Genomic DNA, 20910 nt, shown 5'->3' with positions numbered 1-20910 from the left:
TTGACATTGTGCATATTTAGAAGTGCTTTCTGTGAAATATTGATTAATTTAGTTACTGGTTTCATGGGTACTGGTATTGGTATTGTTTATAGCGCTCAAGGAGGGTGGGAAGACGGGGAAAAAACAACATTTGCTCAGAGCCCTTGAAATTCTGAGACAACATTAGTCTGCACAGGCAGAGTAAGTGTGTAAAAATGCATTTAACAGTTTGAAATACAGCAAATAGGCCTGATGGCGATACTGCAGTTTTTTAACAGTGCAATTAAGGGGTGAAGACAAGGGGGAACAGACAGACAATCTTCAAGCAGGGAACATACAGATCAGGGAAGTGCACAGAAGGTCACAGGGAGGGGGAGGATCAAGTGCACCCGGTCAGTTGAGACTGGGGTAAGTGCAGAGAGAGCCACTCCCTTGGGTAATTTCTCAAGTGCAGAGTGTGGGTGGGGTCTAGGGCCCTGAGGCAAGTGCGAGAGAGGACTGGTGGGGATGCCGGAGACCTGTGGGACTATGAGGTATGCCAGGTGGCCAGTCAGCATGCTGTAAGGAAGAGGAGGGAGAGATGGAAAGAACAGAGAACTAGGTTAGGTGGGTAGAGGGAGAGAGAAGGAAGAGGAGAAGAGGAAGGTCTTGAGGAGTTTCCAGAATTTAAGGAATTCCAGCTCAAGACCGAGGGTGGCAGGGACGTTATTCCAGAGGGAGCACCTGCTGAGGATAAGGATCTCCCTCCAAATCTGCTTGGAAAACAAGTCTCACTCAGAGAAGGTCGGAGGTAGATGAGCAGAGGGCTCGCGAGAGACAGTATTTAGATAGGCAGTGTTGTAGGTAGGTTCGTGCCAGGCCCCAGAAAGCCTTGTGAACAATGAAAAGAGTCTTGAACTTGATCTTTGCAGCCACAGGGAGCCAGTGAAGGGATTTCAACGCTGGAGAAATCCATTCCCTGGGCTTGAGGCCAAGGATAAGTCTTTCCGGTTGCTTTCTGGATGAGTTACAGATGGCGTAGGGCAGAAGAAGGGAGGAAGAGGCTGTTGCCATAGTCTAGCCTAGAGAGAACCAGGACTCTGGAGACAGTGAGCCACTGGGGGAAAATGAGAAAAGGTAGAGTGCCTCTGAGGGGGTGTATCTGATAGTTAGATGTATTAGAGATGTCCGAAATGTGAGACGAGAAGGAGAGAGTGAAGTCAAAGATGTCCCCAAGGTTTCTGCCTCACAGTTGGTTGCAGGTGCAGGGCCAAGGGAGGCCAGCCAGAGGTAAAGAGGGAAAGCGGGAACAGGGGTCCCAAATTCGAACATTCTTAGGGCATTTGCAGCACACCATGACTGAATTGAGGACAGACAGTCATCTGTCAAATGTTGCTCATATCTAGCAAGGAGGAGGAGGTGGCTGAGTGTAGCCTGAAAGAATGGTGCGTGTCATCCGCGTAGCTCTGGAAGTTAGAGGTGAAAGCGGCAATCACATGTGCCAAGGCAGCAATATAGACGTTGAAAAACCAGGGAGATAGGTTAAATCCCTAGGAAATGCCACAGGTTGAGAGAGTGATAGTCAAGTGAAAAGGTCCGAGTTCCACTGGGATGGGCAGTTGGAGAGGAATGAGGTTAACCATGTCGATCCTGACCAGTGATTGCCAGGGTGTCACAGAGACATGCAATCAGGATGTTGTGGTTAACCGTGTTGAAGGCAGAGGAGAGGTCAATGAAAATGAGGATATAGGGGGTGTTATGGTGTCAAGATATGAGATCATTTCTTCTCAGGTGTTCAGATGAGCAGTTTCGATGCCTCTGGATGCTCTAAAGCCAGATTGAAGGTCATGGAAGCAACCAATAGATTGAGTGTGGAGGGTCAGCTAAGAGATAGCCAGTTTTTCCAGGAGTTTTCCCAGGAAAGGAGTGATGGAGAGAGGGCGGTAGTTTGATGGAATGGAGGGGTTGGCAGATGGTTTTTTGAGCAGAAGGTCCACACAGAGTGGTTAAGGGTAGTTAGGAAAACTCCAGTGGAAAAGGAGAGATTGCAGAGATCAGCCATGGCTGGGGTGAGGGAGTCAATATTGTCTTTGATGGTTTTGGAGAGGCAGAGGTCCACCTGTTTGCATGAAGCCTTCATAGATTGGACTTGTCTGGTGACCCCATACAGTGTGACTGGTGAGAGACAAGAGAGGGCAAGTGGAAGGGGGGCGAAGGGAGGCTCCAGTGTTGGTGTATGCTGTGGTCAGGAAGAGACGGTGGAAAGAATGTCTTGGGTTGTTGTGGTGAATTGTGCAGCCAGGGCCGGGCAAAGGTCATGGGTGGGTGTGACAGAAGAGGAGGCTGCTTCAGGATTGGCTAGTTCCTTGCAGACTTTGAAAAGTTTGGCCGTGTTGTTTGATGCCGCAGAGTTGGGGGCTTGCATAAAACCTTTTTCTTGGTGCAGATTTACAGTCGATAATGCGTTTGAAGGAGGTGACAGGCCAGTTTGTCAGATGGTTCGCCCGACGCATTCGCTTTCTGCTCAGCTGCGTAACACTTACGTTTAAGGACAGCCAGGTCAGAGTCGTACCAAGAGTTGCACTTTTTGGAAGGCTTCAGTCGGACCCTCATGACAGAGACAATAGTGTCAAGAGTGTTGGAGTTAGAGAGATGGAGTTTAACAAGGGCTGTGTCAGGGTGGGGGCCAGCCAAAGGAATGGGTGGAGGAGAACAGGAGTAGGCAAAGGCAGCCACTGACACTTTTTTCATGGGTCTGGTGACTTTGAAGCCAAGTGGCTGTGCCAGGTGTTTAAAACTAATATAAACAGTGTTTTCTTTAGTAGGAATGCACTGTCAATTAGAGCTTTGAGGATTTGTTTTAGTGGTCATTTTAAAGGGTAGATCATGAGTTTTTAGCTTTCTTCATAAGATTTTTAAGAACTCTACGGTGGATTTTTTGGGTTAACATTTTTTTTAAATGTTTTATTGTGGCAACACTAACATTGGTCAAGTGTTAGGTTCATTTGTAGGTCTACTTTTGTTTGTACACATATTTTTACTTTTAATGTCTGCAAGAAAGGGCCTTACTTTTTTTATTGGTGGCTGTTTTGCTCGTTGAGTGAGTTTAACAGCTGTTCCGTTTTAATGTTTTCTATACATTGTTTTAGAGGCAGATGACTATATGGATTGTTTTTATTTTTATCTGCTCTATATTTTCTTTGTTGTCTACATGGTTGGTTTTTAATAGGCATTCTATTCTGTCTGTTGAAAAAAAGAAAGTTTGCATTTGAAAGTTGTGGAATGTTTATGCGTGTATTATGCATGTTTGTGGGTGTTATTGTACAGGTGAATAGAGTGGTGTTCGATTGTGTAGTGGGATGATAGGTGTGGGTGGGAAGGTTGTAAGAGGCTGAATATGTGTGTTGGGCTTGGGTAAATATGAGATTGAAATTGGGTGGTGTTGTATAAAAGAAGTGCATTTACGTGATGGGTAATTGGTAATAAACTATTGATAGCAGAGAGTGTTGAGCAGTACTGGTGGAGGTAAGGGAGTGGTGGTATGATTGAATAAGTAGGCATTTTATGATGTGTTGGGGAAAACAGTGGTTGCTGTAATGGTGTGATTTAGTGCATAGGTATGAGGGTTGTGTGGGTGTAATAGAAATAGGGTGAGCAAATGTGTGTATGTGCTAATGTGCGTTAGTGATTTGGAATGCAATGAGTGTGAACGTTGTCGGGTTGGAATTAAGGATTTCGCATGGATAGGTCTATGGAACAGTATGGAAATGAAATTGTAGTATAGAATTTGATGAAGGATGGATGTGTTGTTAGGCAGTAAGGAATTGGTGGTGTATTGAATAAAGAGCAATGTTTAGATAGGAATAGAATGAGTGTGAATGCTGCATTAGAATGAGTGAAAGTGAAATGCAATATTGTGAAGTAGAAAATAATAATGTAAGCTGATATATAGTGAAAGTGTTTTGTTACAATAAGAGAGATATACATGCTATACTAATCTACTTTGTAGAATGTGAAGAGTGTTATTTCTTCGGTAGCTAACTTTGTCGATCTTCTTTTTTCCTGTAATTGCAAAAGAAAGATAGTTGGTATATGTTGTAGTGGTGAAGTAGTTTCAGTAACAAAGGTTGTTCATTATTAAGATATGGGGAGTTATTTTTAAAAAGAGTGAATAAAGTTGTGTTATGCATGGAGTGCTAGTATGTTAACTATGGTATTACAACGATTGTACTATGACACGTGCAGTTTCCCATACTGTAAGCAACAGGGTCAAAATTTTCGTATTGCAAAACAGATGCATATTAACTGCATTATTTGCCGCACCGGAAAGTTTGCACTGGGATTAATTTTGAATGGGTTTAGCTGTACAGCAAAGTTTGTCTTCATGTACAAATGCATGAAACATTTGTGTTTGCAGAGGGCAATTTTTCTGGTGGTGCTTGTAATACTAAAAGTTCTGTGTTTGTGGTGAAATATATTTGTAATATGTTGCAGTGTTTATAAATAATATGGAAACTGTGGTGAAGTGGTAATGCAATGGCAGTTTGTAATTAGAGTATGGTGTCTTATAGTAGTGGTTAGAAAAGAGCAGTATTTTGTATGTAAGGAGAAGTGTTGCATATAGATACTTTGGCAGTGTACACATATGTGTGACTAAGTGGAGAATGGTGGTACAATAACAGATGTGATGAGAATGTTTAGAACGTATGACATTTATACATAAGCAAAAATGCTAAATGCTGTTTATTTGAAAAGAAAATCTTTTAGGAGAATTTGGTTGAAAGTGAAGAGATGCATATGTACATCTACAGCTGGACTGTTAGTAACTTTTTTCTACAAGGGAAATGCAGTTGCAAAATAAGTGTAGAATAATGTTAAATGGCAGTTGGTGCATGGAAATCTAATATGTTGGCAGTGCATATAAGTAAACAACACTTGATGTGACCAGATGCAGAATGTTGCAATACGTGGCATTTCATAGCAGTGGTTAAAAAAGAAAATAAGCTTATTGAGATGCTTATTAAAGGGTAAGTGGCAGGAACACTGAATCTTAGCTATATAATTTTTTACCTTGGGAGTAAACACTGTTCTCGATAGACACTACTCTATAATGTATACAACAAACCACAAAGCTTACTGGTCATTCGCTTATATTCGCAAATATGCAGTTTCTATCCGTGCCGGATTCACAAACAAACACAGACATAGTTTAAGTAATCTTAACGATAAAAACAGTCACTGACAAGCTCTACATGAAGAGGAGGTTTAACATATGTAAACCTCAGAATGAAAATAAATATTACTGCAGAATGTGTAAATTGTGAATTTAAAAATGACTACTGTGCAGGTTTTATTATTCTTGAGAAAAGAGTAACAATGCTAGTTCATTTGATGCTTTTATTGAATGCATCTTAGTGTATTTAACACGACCCACGAGGGTTTGTAATACGTTCAAACATGGCGGATTTTGTTAAATGAGCTTTTATGTGAATGCACGTTACTCTATCCATGAATACCATAGAGAGCACGCTGGTTTAAATGTCCTTTCTTAGTGTTTGCACCCTAAACGTGGCCAGGCGGCCAGTCTGCCGCGAAACGCGTCATTTTCGTACACTTTTCTTCTGTCCATGGCATTTACCTATTAAAGTAAATTTTTTGATGCTTGGAGCTTCTTGTTTTTTTTAACTCTGGATTCAGTGTGGAACAGCCTCGTTGGACTGTTTTCTGGAGTGCACTCCATCAACTTTATACCAAGGTATAAAGCAACCCTACATTCATACACGCCGAGGGAAGAACGGCGTTGGAAGGTGCACCTGCTCCTGATTAGTAGCGACACGCAGCATTCGCTTTCTTTTCCATAAAGGAGCTGTGGAACATCGTTCCGGACTGCCAGAGCCATCAAGGCACTGTGAAGCCACAGTCTTTGCATCGACCGAAGGGCTTGCCAAACCACGGATTGGAGGAGCCATTGCCATCGGAGGGTGGAGGCGCGTTCATCCATTCTGGTGAGTCCCAGGCTGACAGTAGAGATTCTTGTGTTTTGCATTCCATTAAGCTTCACATTTACTGGACGTCCGTTAAGGATAGTTTCTCAAGCATTCAGCAATAAGGAACTTTTGCATGAAAAGTGGAAAACATTTTCCAAGAGAGTTCAAAACCAACACCCAAGCACTACTAATCACACTATGTTAACACATATGGACAGATAAAGTGGTGGGAAGAATATTCTTTGCAAAATTATGTTGATGTGGGCCGCATCCCGATAGGCCTGTGCATATTAACAGCACCCACCTATAAAGAACAGGATCCCGCAATGTTAGAAGAATGGGGGCAAACAAGTAATACAGTAACGTTCCTTAAAATCCTTATAAAATATGCCAAAATTGATTGACAGAAAATTTTGTCTAAAATACAAGACACAGAAGAAGCACTACAGGCCATCAGTCAAAGTTAAGAAGATAAAGCCATCCGTATGAACATGGAGAAGGGGTGCAAAGCATTTGAGGAAGAATTTAAGCTGAGAAAACAGCGGAAATTTCTGCGGGACAAGGATGACTATGATAAGGGGAGAGTACTTGTATTAGCCAAAAGGTGTGATACCCTGAGACAGAAACTCCTGATAGTCACACCGAATGCCGAAAATGACATGCCCAGCGAACCATCATCCTCTGATATCGACACTACAGAAAGTGAAAACGAACAGCCCCAGAGAAAATTTAATTTTTTAGAAGAAATGAGACTTTTAGGAACGGATGGCAGAAGCAACAACAGCAAAAGGAAGAGGACGAGGAAAATCAACCAAGTCGCGAGGATCAAGAAAACAAGGAGGAGCAACTGCCACAGATACCGCAGCAACAGACAAGACAGACAGACAAACACGCTCTGGGATAAAAAATTGATGCAAGCACAAAGTAAAATACCAGACATGTCTATCATCAACCTTACATCACAAGAGTTTACCTGCGAAGAACAATCTGTACTCAAGCTGGGCCTTAATTTCTGTCCCTCATCCTCTTACAACTACGCTGAAACCAGAATAGACTTTGATAAGTATATGCGTAAAATCCGGCTGAAGAAATTCTTCGCCATCTATCCACCTAAGCCAAGGAAAGATGAACCTCTGAGTGGCTATACCCCTGTAACAATAGAGGACTCACATATATTAAGTGACCTAATCAATCTCGAATCAGAATGGCAAGATAATGAAGACATTAGTGACCCACAATGGGACTTCATGAACATACAAACTGATTGGCGTAGCAAAAGGAAACTTAAATCACAATCACGCTTCAATCCCATGTTCAACCCAGGAGGGCATGTCAAAGCTTTCCAAGATCTGGTCATTAGTGACCTGAAGAAATTTAGGAAAAGGAAAATGGACACTAAAGATAATCTCACCCGCCGTGAGCAGGAGACCCTGTCCAATATATGCACATTGGATGACACCCTCAAACCCTCAGACAAGGGCGCTAATATAGAATTGACAAGATTACATCGACAAATCCAATAGACAACTTAAGGACACAGAGTGTTACAAGCTGTTGGTTACCGACCCAACAGCAGAGATGAATGACAAACTCTCTGAGTTTCTAATGTATGGGAGGTCAAAGAGACCCTCCTCCCCTGCAGTCCCCTCCTTGTGATGTCCATGACTCATCGGGGGCCCCCCTGCCAGCAGGGCCCAGGTGGTGGGTGGACCACTGGCCGACACATTGACCTAACGTACTGTATTAGGCTAGGCCCAGGGAACCATTTTGAAAACCAGAACGCTATCTTAAGACAAGACTCCATGTGCGCTGCAGCACGGCCCCCACCTCCAGAGAATCCTCGCCTACCCTGTTGCCCTCGCTCCTTGGCAGATCCATTGAAAGCCCGTTCCCACGAGCAGTTGGACATGCGCTAGTGTTAGAATAAACACTGTGGGCCTCATTACGACCCTGGCGGTAAGCGCCCGTCATTAACGCCATGGCGTAATGAGCGTTTACGCCGTGGGACGATGGCGTAAAGAGCGCCACATCACGACCCATCGCGCACGAGCATTACGCCATGGCGGTAATGCAAATAACGCCATGGCGGAAAAGGCCCCTACCGCCATCGCTAAGCGAGCAAGGTGCCCATCCGCCAGCGTAAGTAGCGGCCACCGTAATTTACGGCCAGCGTAATTTACGGCCACCGTAATTTACGGTGGCCGTAAAAGGCCAAACCGGAAATAGCGTCATCGCGCCGGAACGGGAAGCAGCCTGTCGGCCATCTTTAAAAACACAATCCATCGCCATCCTACCAAACAACACCAGACCCAACCCTGACACCTGTCCCGACAAAACACCCACCCACCCAAGTTCCCGAAAATGCCGAAATGCGTGAAAAAGGCCTGTGACCGCCTGCGCCAGGAGCGATTCAGCAGGGAGGAACTCTGCATGCTAGCGGAGACCCTGCAGGACAACGCAGGTGTTGTTTTCTCCCCTGAAATGAGCCGGACAGCAATCGGGAAGAAGAAGGCCATCTGGGCCCTGGTGGCTGAGCGCGTCAGCGCGGTGGGGACCGTACCCCGCACCCCACAGCAGTGCCGGAAACGCTGGGATGACCTGCGCATACGGGTCAGAGCCGTCATCTCGGCAAACCGCAACCTTGCCCAGGGAACCGGTGGAGGGTCAGAATCCCCCCTGAAACTCCAACCGTGGGAGGAGATCTGTGCTGCCACCATCGGCATGGAATCCATCGAAGGCGTTGGAGGGATGGAAAGGGGAGCCCCGACATCAGGCGATGAAGGTAGGTGCCTCATACAAGACACAGCAGTCCAATCATGTGTAGCACAAGGTTGCCCTAGAGTGTAAATGCAACACAAATCAATACTGCCCATAGCCACATGCGAGCACCACCCTGCATACACTGCTGGCACCCGCATACCTGCATCCACATGCCACACCAAAAGGAGACAACCTGCATGGCACTGCCTGAAATCTGCCTCATCCACTGGCCAAAATAATGTCAACCATTGTCATTCAAAAGTCCGTATACCCATCAATAACGCCCTCCCACCTTTGCTCCACCACAGGCACAGAATCACACCCAGAGGACCAGGAGACCCCTGCGCCGAAGAGGGCGAAGTCCACCAACAACCTCCTTGCACCCTCAACCTCAGCTGCAGTGAGGCAGACCCCACGACAAGCAGGTCCCACTGCAGGCATACCGGAGGTCCCACCGGCAAGCACCCCTGTTGGCAGCAGGCCAGCAGCTGCTGCTCCACCTCCACCGACATTGCCTGCCACAGAAGGCAGGGGGTCAGCGGCCAGCAGCAACATCGGGGAGACAGCTGCAACAGCTGCATGTTCTGACTCGGACATGGAGCAGGAGGTCAGAAGCCCCACTGACCAACTACATTCCCCCTGCTTCTCAGACGCCAGCCCCCATGAGGGCGACACACAGGGGCACACTGAGGCAGAGGAGTGGCCTTCCACCCCATGCCCTGTCCACACTCCACAGGAGGGGACCAGCCCCTCCATCACTCCACCTGCACTGGCCATGGGCCAGCACGGCCAGCCGTCCCTCGAGGACATCACTCAACGGCAGCATCAACTGTCCGCAATGCTGGATGAGCATGCAGCGGAATGTGTGGGGGCTAGGTGTAGCATTGAACAGGCCACGGAGACACTAAGGGCGGAAGTGGCGCAGAGCACAGCCACCCTCAGGGATGCCATGCAGGCCATGTCCAGGGACATCTGTGCAGAACTTGCGGCCTTGCGTCGTGCGGTCATTGGCCTCACCCACACACGACAGGACGTGCATGCACAGGAGCAGCCAGGGACATCCTCCACTGCCAGTTCTGCGCAGAGCAGCCCCGTGCGCCGTTCCGGACGCAACCTGCGCTCCACAGCCAGGGGTGCCCCGGGTGCCGGGAGAGGGGGCTTGTGACGGCCTGTGGACACTGTCACAGGCATCTGTTGACAGCTACTTGGGGTGTGTTGGGGTGTGCAGGGGGGGGGGGGGAGGTGGGAGGGGGTGTGTTGGGGTGTGCAGGGGGGAGGTGGGAGGTGGGAGGGGGTGTGTTGGGGTGTGCAGGGGGGAGGTGGGAGGTGGGAGGGGGTGTGTTGGGGTGTGCAGGGGGGAGGTGGGAGGTGGGAGGGGGTGTGTTGGGGTGTGCAGGGGGGAGGGGGGAGGGGGTGTGACACGACAGTTCATGGTTCCAATACACTTTTTTCTTTCAAAAAAAGGAAATGTGTGGACATTTTCATTGCGTATGTGTGCTTTATTGGTGTACAGTCCACAGTGTGCATGCCCCAGAGACACACAGTGCCCCAAGTGCAGTCTCCATGCGATGAACACCAGCCGTGTGTGCTAGAAGCAGTGGTTGATGATACTTTGGCGCATGGCACGCCCCTCCTGTACATCGCCTCCTCCATGTGGTGGCGCCCCATCTGCACCCTCCTCATCCTCATCCTCATCGTCAGGTGGTTGCAGTTCTGCATCAGGGGGCAGGGGCACATTCCGTCTGACGCACATATTGTGCAGCATGACACATGCCATGACAATCTTTGCAACCTTCTCATGGCCATACAGGAGTGCCCCACCAGACCTGCTGAGGCTTCGGAACCGTGCCTTCAGGAGGCCGAATGTCTGCTCTATGACCACACGAGTACGTGTATGTGCACGGTTGAAGTCCTCCTCGTGCTGGTTCTGCGGGTTCCGGACTGGCGTGAGGAGCCACCTCTTCAGGGGGTAGGCTGCATCACCTGTATGTAGGCGAGAATGTATGTGTCAGTCATGTTGTCTGATCAGGAACATGATGTTCCACCATGGCTGGCATGGAACTGTTACCTTGGCTCACTTCTACATGCACTAATTGATTCACACTATGCAACCAGTATATGCTCATTGCTGCCATGGCCTGTTTTGCATGCCATCACCCTATGTATGCAGAGGGGTTTTGTGCATTGTGAGTGCCCTTCCTCTGTATCCGTTCTCTGTGTTACTCACAGGCCAGTGGAGTATGCATCATCCCCCCCCCCCTTTCTGCCAGGTGGAGTATGCATCATCCCCCCCCCCTTTCTGCCAGGTGGAGTATGCATCACCCCCCCCCCTTTCTGCCAGGTGGAGTATGCATCAATCCCCCCCCCCTTTCTGCCAGGTGGAGTATGCATCATCCCCCCCCCCTTTCTGCCAGGTGGAGTATGCATCATCCCCCCCCCCTTTCTGCCAGGTGGAATATGCACTGGTACGTCATTCCCATGCCCACTTCCATGACATAGCACTCACCGAGTAGCCAGGATCTTGGGCCTGCATGTCGCTCCATGTAGCGTGGTATTGTGGAGTTCCTCAGGATCATGGAATCATGGGTTGATCCGGGGAATCGGGCACAACAATGTGTGATGATCTTGTTGGAGTCACAGACCATTTGCACGTTGATAGAGTGGAACTGTTTCCGGTTGCGGTACGGTACCTCCATGGCACGTGGAACCACCAATTCCACATGGGTGCAGTCGATGGCACCAATGCAACCGGGTATGCTGGCTAGTGCATGGAAACCCACTTTGGTGTTTGCAATCTCCTGGGCAGTCCGTGGTAATGAGATGTGGTCGTCTGTGTGCTTGAGGAGGGCATCGAGCACTTGGATGAGTGTTCGTGAGAATAATGGTTGTGAAATGCCATGCAGGTGCCCCACTGTGTGCTGGTAGGTGCCTGTGGCCAGGAAGTGGAGTACAGCCACTACCTTCAGTAGGGGGGGGATGGCGGTTGGACTTTCTATCATGCTGACGATGTCGTCGTGTATCATGTCTACGATGGCGGTGATGGTGTCCCGGTCCAAACGGTACAGGGTGTGGATCTGCTCAGCTGTGAGGTTGTTTGGATTGGCTCTGATGCGTGGGATTGGGGGCTGCCTGCGTGGTGGCACTGGCTGTGCTGGTGGGGCTTGCTGGGCCTGCCTTGCCCTCCTTCTCCTCCTGCGTCTCCTCTGTGCTGCCTGTTGTTGTTGTTGTTGTTGCTGTTGTAGTAGCACATGCATTGCTATCAGGTCCTCCAGCCCCAACATTGCTAGTCGTATTGGCATCATTGTGGAGTGTGACTGGGTGTGGGTAGGGGTGGGGTGTGCTCTTTTTGTACTCCCCTGAGTCTGTATTGCCTTCACCTGTGCTGTTTCTGTGCACCTGTGGCAGCTGCATTCACTTGAATTGGCCCTTTACGGTTGGTTCGCGATGGCGTTATTTGCACCATGGCGGTAAGGTACTTTGCGGCCTCGGTGATGGCGTTAGGTGCATGTCCGCTTGGGTCGGCATTTGCGTGCCTTTCCGCCATGGAGCTAAGTACGGTGTGGGCGGTCGCGTGCGCGCACCCTTAGCGCAGTTAGCGGCAGCGTTAACTACGATGCCGCTATTGGCATCGTAGTTTACGGTCAGGAGTCATGATCGGACCTGGCGGAAAACGATGGCGGTAAGCATTTACCGCCATCGTTTGTCACTTAGCGCCAGGGTCGTAATGAGGCCCTGTATCTTTCACCTTCCGCAGTGCATCATTATCCTCAGCGTGACCCGGGTAGCGGGGCTGGCTTGGAAAATAACTGTGAACTGTCCTCGATGAAACAAAAGCCTTAATCCGACACCAAGAAAGGGCTCATATATACATATATATATATATATATATATATATATATATATATATATATATATATATATATATATACCTATATACATACCTTGGATTACAATGATATCCCTTCTGCAAACTCCCCCTCCCCCCCAGTATGTGCACACACACAGAGCCCCTGGCCTCCTACATGTGCTTCTCCAGGAGTAATGTAAAAAGAGAGATACCAGGTCCTTATCCATGACTGCCCTGATGCTGCTAGAATGCAAAGGGACACAAGCGCGACACTATTGTGAACTCTTGTAATGAGATACATAGAATACCATCAAATGTGAATGAATGAATTTAACGTGTATTACTGCCGTCAACCGTATTGGTCTGTTGCTCCTGCGTGCTCCACCAACCCTAATGCTACCTCACGTATCGTGTTTACAATATGATGTTAGCACTGTTAATTTTACAAATACTTACCCTGTAGAGACTAATAGAACTGTTGATGTAGTTAACATGTTCTGAAATGACTGTGCACTGATTTAAAGACTGTGGACGTGTAACACTTTAGCTATTTTACATTTTGCGAATCCCTTCGTTTTCAATACAATTTGCAGCTCGTGAGAAGACTATCATTGTGGGCATATCCAAGGCCAGCTCCCCTCCCTTCCCATTGAAGCCTGCTAGAGAAAGCAAAGGCCCGAGTGGCACCGCCTCACCTCCCCCAATTCGGCTGGAGCCGTTTCAGGCATTCATGATTCCCCCGCAGCTCATATGGCCACGAACAGCCACCTGAATTATTTACAGCCCAGCAGCAAAATCTGGCCATAACCAGAGGCCAGAGGTGCCCCCCCATAGGTCCCACGACCCACCAGTTCACCCCAGGTTAATGATGCTTGTAAAAGAAGACACCTAATATTGCACTAACATTTTGTAAAAGCATCCGTCATGACTTCTAACGAGACCCAGAGCTCGGACAGCTTACCCCGTGCCCTGAGACCCGACCCCATGGCCTATAATACCTAGTCAACAGGATAACAGCAACCCTGTATTGATGTATCGCCAAAGTACCCCACCTAATGCGCATTCCTCCTGTGTTATTTTAACCTGTAGAATAACCTATTGTAGGATTTACAGGGCAACTGGCATTGCAGCATTGAATGAATGGGGTGTGCCTGGCCCTTAGGGCAGAAAGCCAAGGAAGACGTCCATCAATGACACTGACCATGCCTGACCGGACAGCGCCTCCCGAATGAGCCCAGCTGACCTGCCCACCCCACGTTGGCACCCGGCGGTGTTCACCAACCACAGAGCGACGCATCACAGCTGCACATATAGTTAGTCGACGCCACCCAATCCCCATGTACATGTGCCCCCTATAGTGGGTAGGTGCCTATGACACTTTTTGTAAATATAAACGCCTTTCTTTGCGATTGTCAGACAGAGCGCTCTCGGAGTTTGCAGAGTTCTTTGCATGCCCTATTTGACTTAGATAAAGCTTCCCTTGAGCTCACCTGCACTTGGTCCTAGCCTTATTCCCATTCGTGGGAGAATCCATTATTGCCTCTCATTGCGGGGAGGGTCGTTCTATCTGGGGACGCTCACCTTCACTAATGAAATGGAAAGAGAAAGGCTTGCTTGATGAGGATATGTGTAAATACCTGCATCCCAAATTCCCGGTGATGCCCACTATCTATTTCTTACCCAAGGTACATAAAAACAAAACTAGACCACCAGGGAGGCCCATAGTCACGTTGTGTGGTGCACTTCTGGAAAATGTATCGAAATTAGTGGATGAAACCCTAATCAAATGTGTTACCACTCTACTGTCATATATAAGAGATACTAAGGACTTCCTTAATGAAATTGACGGAATACCTTGGGAAAAGACCTATGTGTTAGCAACACTGGATGTGGTCTCCCTTTACACATCTATTAAGCATAGGGACGGCCTGAAATCATGTGAGTACTTCCTACAAACCAGATCACTCAACTACTTTGAACATGGCAAGATGATTCTGGAGATGATAAATTTATTTTTGACAAATAACAGTTTTCTGTTCAATAAGAACTTTTTTACTCAGTTGAAAGGAACAGCTATGGGAACGACCTTTGCTCCAGGATACGCCAACTTAACTATGGGCTGGTGGGAGAAGTTCAAAGTCTGGACATCCACCAACAGTCACAACATAGTCAAAGTTCTACTTTGGTTACGATATATAGATGACCTCTTTGTCATTTTGGATGGGTCTATTGCTGAATGGTTGGAATTTGTCAAGTCACTTAATGTAAATTAATTTGATCTACAATTCACCGAGTGCCACAGCAAGACTGCTATCGTTTACTCAGATATTCTTGTTACTGTGGCACAAGGTGAATTAGTGACTGAACTTTATCAAAAACCTACAAGTTCCAACATACCCCTACATGCAAAAAGTAATCAACCCACAGCCTTCAAGTGGAGCATACCTTATGGCGAATTCATTCGCATAAGATGCAACTGTTCCCAACTTGAAACTTTGGACAATGAATGTAGCAGCATGGCTTTAAAGTTCCTACAAAGAGGCTACCCCAAGAAAGTGCTGGAAAGAGCATACAGTAAAGCACGAGAATAAGATCACTCCATCCTGTTGATGTCCAAAGTCTCAGCTGTGACTAGCCCAGAAACAGCAGATACTAGACTGATTCTAACATACAGCAAAGCTTCCAATAATATATGTCACGTAATGCATAAACATTGGCATATATTAAAACAAGATGAACATTTAGGAAGCATTCTGGGCAACAACATCAACATCACGTTTAGACACTCTACCTCACTCCGGGATAACCTTGTATCGAGCTATATGAGTCCTAAGACTATTCCAGCTGGTCAAAGTTGGCTCAGTATCACACCCGAAGGCTTTCAGAAGTGTATGATGTGTAAGGCGTGCAAATTTGCCAAAAACACCAAAAATACCTCCATCCAATACTACACAAAAATATGATTATTAAATCTCGTATCACGTGTGAAACTGAGTATATCGTGTACATGCTCACTTGTCCGTGCAACAAATGGTATTTTGGTAGTACTATTGGCAAACTGAAACTTAGGATACTCCAACACATAAGAGCCATCAAGAATACTGATACCACATATCCGATGGCCCTACATTTTCAGGAAAAACATGGAGGCAAAATAGATGGTTTCGCCTATTTTGGGATACATACAATTCTGAAGGCACCGAGAGAAGGCAACCGGGAGCTGCTCCTCAGACAATCTGAGACTAAATACATTCTGGACTTGGAAACAAAGAAACCAAAGGGCCATAATCTGGATGAGGAACTCTACACTTTTTAGGCACCTTAGTAAACAGACTGCATTTACACCATATTCTGTAATGGAGACATTTTATACTTAGCCTTGGTCTTACCATTACTCCCTTGATTCTACTTTGCACTATACTCTGCTAACTTTTAACCTAATCTCTAGTTATATCAGTAAGTCCCCCAGAGGTGGGAACACATTATGTAACTAATTGATATTACATAAAGTTTACATTCCGTTGACATAGGTAAAGTTCTTCACATTAGCTTTCAGGATAGAGAATCTATCAATTCAATATTTTATTGACAAAAGAGAAATTGAATGAATTTTAGACTCGCTCCATCTTTAGCTATGTAATTTTAATCTTCTTTCTTGCTTAAGGGTGAGCAATGCCTTTGCTTTGTTATTTAGGAACAAAAGTTAAACTGGCTGCTTTTTTATTCAACGTGTATTTAATATGTCTTTTCTCAAATGCACATTTGGCTAGAAAACAATTTAGTGTCTATTAATCATCAAGGTTTTATCTATTCTTTTAGCTATGTATTTTAATTGTACTATTATTCATTTGGCAGTGTGAGTTACTTTGATTTAACGTTCAGGTATTGCATGCAGTAAGCATTTTATATACCTCCATATAGGATATATCATTAGCTGCTAAACTGCTATTTGCACTTTACCCATTTGGGTTGGTCACTGCAAATTTGCACACATAGGCACTTGCACTTTATGTATCCCTACATAGGGTATACCTAAAAAGCTGCTGTAATGTGCACTATACACTTAACTAGCAATAGACTGGTTTCTGCTTTATTGCACAGCCAGCTCATAGAGGCATTTGCACTTTAAAGAGGCAATGCTTTGTAACGTATAAATCACCTGGACAAGTGCTCTAATTTACCACACACACCTCAATGTGACATTGCCATAAGTAATTTTAATCTTAGCTATATCATTTTTTACCTTGGGAGTAAACACTGTTCTCGATAGACAATGACTCTATAATGTATACAACAAACCACAAAGCTTACTGGTCATTCGCTTATATTCACAAATATGCAGTTCCTATCCGTGCCAGATTCACATACAAACATGGACACAGTTTAAAATATCATAACGATAAAAATGCTCACTGACAAGCTCTACATGAAGAGGAGGTTTAACATATGTAAACCTCAGAATTAAAATAAATATTACTGCAGAATGTGTAAATTGCGAATTTAAAATGACTACTGCGCAGGTTTTATTATTGTTGAGAAAAGAGTAACAATGCTAGTTCATTTGATGCTTTTATTGTATTTTAGTGTATTTAACACAACCCATGAGGGTTTGTAATACGTTCAAACATGGCGGATTTTGCTAAATGAGCTTTTATGTTAATGCACGTTACTCTATCCATGAATACCATAGAGAGCACTCTGGTTTAAATGTCCTTCCTTTGTGTTTGCACCCTAAACGTGACCAAGTGGCCAGTCTGCCGCGAAACGCGTCGTTTTCGTACACTTTTCTTCTGTCCATGGCATTTACCTATTAAAGTACATTTTTTGATGCTTGGAGCTTCTTGGTTTTTTGAACTCTGAGTTCAGTGTGGAGCAGCCTCGCTGGACTGTTTTCTGGAGTGCACTCCATCAGCTTTATACCGAGGTATAAAGCAACCGTATATATATATATATATATATATATATATATATATATATATATATATATATATATATATATATATATATATATTTAAAATATATAACCATACCTGTAATATATCTGTTAGATGTAGATTCTGTTGACTCTGCAAATAGAAATCTTGGACAGTTTCACAGTAGTTTTTGAAGCAGGATGGTGTGGCTAGCAGGATACATGTACTCTCAGAGTTGAAACGTACATATGAAGTGTAAAAGTGAGGTGACAGGATTACATGTAGAGATTTTTGGATGTGATTGTTGAATGGATGTGTCAGTGTTTGAAAGGAGCCACTGAAGGAGTGGTACAAACATAAAAGTAAAAAGTGTAGAAGGGCTGCACAATGCACAGTGCTATGGTGTCTTCTGACACCGTGGTACTTGCCAGACCCATCCGGCTCTTTCAAGGATGCCTGTCATGGAAGACTGCAGAGACTGCAGACTTTGTGGTGGTGGTGTACAGGAAGATAGGGTAGAACATGTTTGTTGTGTTCAGTGAAGATGGTTATGAAGAAGCAAAGTGTCTGGATGGTGGGAGATTATTGGATCAATTTGTTAAAGGTGTACTCTGAGCACAGTGGATTATCCGTGTATCTTGGATTAGAAGAATTTGAAGTTTCTTGGTGTGGAGTTTGAGGATTGAAGTGGGCGAAACCACTTTGTGAGAGTATGGTTACTTTGGAGGATCCAGACATCATAATATTTCACTGTAGAGGCAACAGTTTGAGCTATGTGACTGGGATATCCTCACAGTTTGCCATAAAGGATACATTTACAAAGTTAGTGTGACTGTTTCCAAGTTCAAACTTAATTTTTTCTCTGATAGCTCAAAGGCAAATGTGGAAACGTTCTAACTTGTTTGTCCACAAATCGAAAATGCCAGGTGGAATGTAAATAAAGCTGCATGTGTTTTTTTTGCAGAATGTTGGAATCATATCTTTCCACGATGAAAATTTCAAGTTTGATGGCATCAATATTTTTTGAAGAGATGGAGTTCATTTGACTGATGTTGGAAACAAGATTTTACTTTCATATGTTCATAATGCATTGAAACAATTTATGTGAACATATACATTGAAGTATTTTTGAGTGGCTGTAGTAAATAAAAAGCAAAAACAGAAAAAAGCTAGAAGCAGTTTTTGTTAAAGTTACAAAAAACAAGTACAGTAGAACATTTTGTTAGTTTACGATATAAAAAAAACCAAAAATGTAAGAAAGAAAAAAAAGGTTATTTTAAGAGCCACAATTTTTTTGATCAAGAATAAGTGAATTGGTGTTAACTCCTCCCACCCCTGGAATTTTACAGGTGTCCATCGACTATTACACTGGCCACAGACTATGTAGGTTACAAAACGTAAATAGGAAGTTATATTACTTATTGTATGCTAGATGAAAGTATTTGGGACAGAAAATGGTTTCTTGCCTTTTTTCATTATCTCTAGTATACAGCTGTCCATTATTTCCATTAACATAGAATAGAATGATAATGGGAATGTTGGAGAATCTTATTGAGTCTAACTACTTTACTGAAACATGTAAAGCAGATGGAGTCTCTAAGATTATTTTGTTATTTCTATTTTTTAACTGTGAAAGGCAGCTCCAAATGGAAACTTTAATGGGGTTATGTTTTGGTTTTGTATTTTCTTTTCAGAAGAGGCATGGAAGGTGTTCCAACCACAGATATGGAGGGGCAGGTGGCCAGGGCAAAATGTTGGGCCTGTCTTAAATCTATGGTAGGTGGTAGTGTTTCTCGTCCTCCTTATTTGCAGCCTCGAAAGCACTTTGAAACTTCTCCCACCTCCAGAGTGGTGCATCACAGCACATATAGAGTACTGTTGTCCTAGAAAAGTAAGGATCAACAGTCTCTTGTAAGGCCTGTGAAGCAGCCAGTGGAATCCTCTGCCTCAGAGGAGAGAACCGTGTGGTGGCTGGAGTGGTTGAGGAAGATGGGGTAGTGGAACAGCCTTTCTCAGATTGAATGTCTTGGTGTGACTGCGCATGGAGGAGGTACAGAAGGAGCACTGTCCGTGATGTCTGTGTGCATTTCACATGGGCAGCCCGAGCCTTTGGTACCCCTCCAACGGTTGTAAAAAAATGCCATACACATAATTCCTAATGGGTGTTGGAGGTAGGTACTTCTTCTACTTCATCTTCCTCATCCTCTTAATTCTCCTCTGCATCATTGCACCTGTTACGCTGTCCAGGCCCTGCAGCTGGTGGTGGCCCCTTTGGAGGAGGGTTGGCCATTGAGTGATGCCATTGAAGGGAAATAGCAGGTGACCTTTCTCCTGTCTATAAACTTCTGGAGTCTAAAATACACCTTGGAAAGTTGTAAAAAGTTGAGAGATCAACTAAGAATGGCGTAGGAGCTCTGGAAGGGTAAACATTAATTTTCAAGCTTCCTATATTGGCCATCATGTTTTCAAAAGGTCAAGGTGCACGGACACTGATTGCAGTCATGTCATCACATCGCAGTGTTGCGGTCACATGACACTGCCTAGGGAAATACATGATGCCGGTAGATGTTCGCGAACATAAGCAAACAAAAACCGCCGTAAAAAGTTGTAGAAAGTTGATAAAAGTGTTAAGAATGTTGCTAGGAGGTGGGGAATAGCAAAGCTTTCAATTGAAACATCGTAGAATGGCAGAAAATAGTGTTTCAAAATGTCTGCGGTGTCCGGACACATCATTACACTGCATTGGCGCCGTCACATGATGAAACCGGGGAAGTCAGCGACACCCCGGTAAAGTCCGCAGACCACAGTGGCAGGAGCCGCCAGGCACATGCTCAGTGATGTCCAAGATCCATAGCACACCCATGCGGACTAATTAAAAGTGTGTGATGTGAGAACGGACATGCCTGGACTAGGCACGCACTCCGCAAATGTCGGACATTGCGTAAACGCAAACACAAATTTGTATGGTCTGCGGACTATCAATTGCAGTTTTAAAAAAAAAGTTTGTTTTGATTCAACTATATACAACATATTTATAGCATAAACAATAAATGTATTTATCAATATTTGAGTTTATAAAAAAGATGTTATTGATACAACAATATACAAGATATCTGTAGTATAAACAATAACTTAATTTATGAAAGGGATGGCGTATTGGAATGGGAAACATACATGAGAGAATTTGGTGTTTTGATAAAGTCATCATCAGTGCAGGCAGGGAGAGTAATATCATCAAATTGTCTGTGATGTATGTTTCCTGTATTGGATTGTGGTGATTGCTGGGGATAAAGGGCCAGGAACAAGTAGGACAGTGGTAATTAACATTTGTAATGACATGATTTTCACATACATTTGTACTTTAAAGTTATTTTTCAGTTAATCCATTTTCAAATACAAGTTCTTGATTTCCTTCTGTAGAATTGGAGATTGGTATTGTGTTTCT

This window comes from Ambystoma mexicanum, chromosome 11 (genome assembly GCF_040938575.1).
Source record: "Ambystoma mexicanum isolate Mex_15411 chromosome 11, UKY_AmexF1_1, whole genome shotgun sequence".
In the NCBI taxonomy this organism is placed as follows: domain Eukaryota; kingdom Metazoa; phylum Chordata; class Amphibia; order Caudata; family Ambystomatidae; genus Ambystoma; species Ambystoma mexicanum.
The sequence above is the reverse complement of the archived record's forward strand: the minus strand, read 5'-3'. Positions refer to the sequence as shown.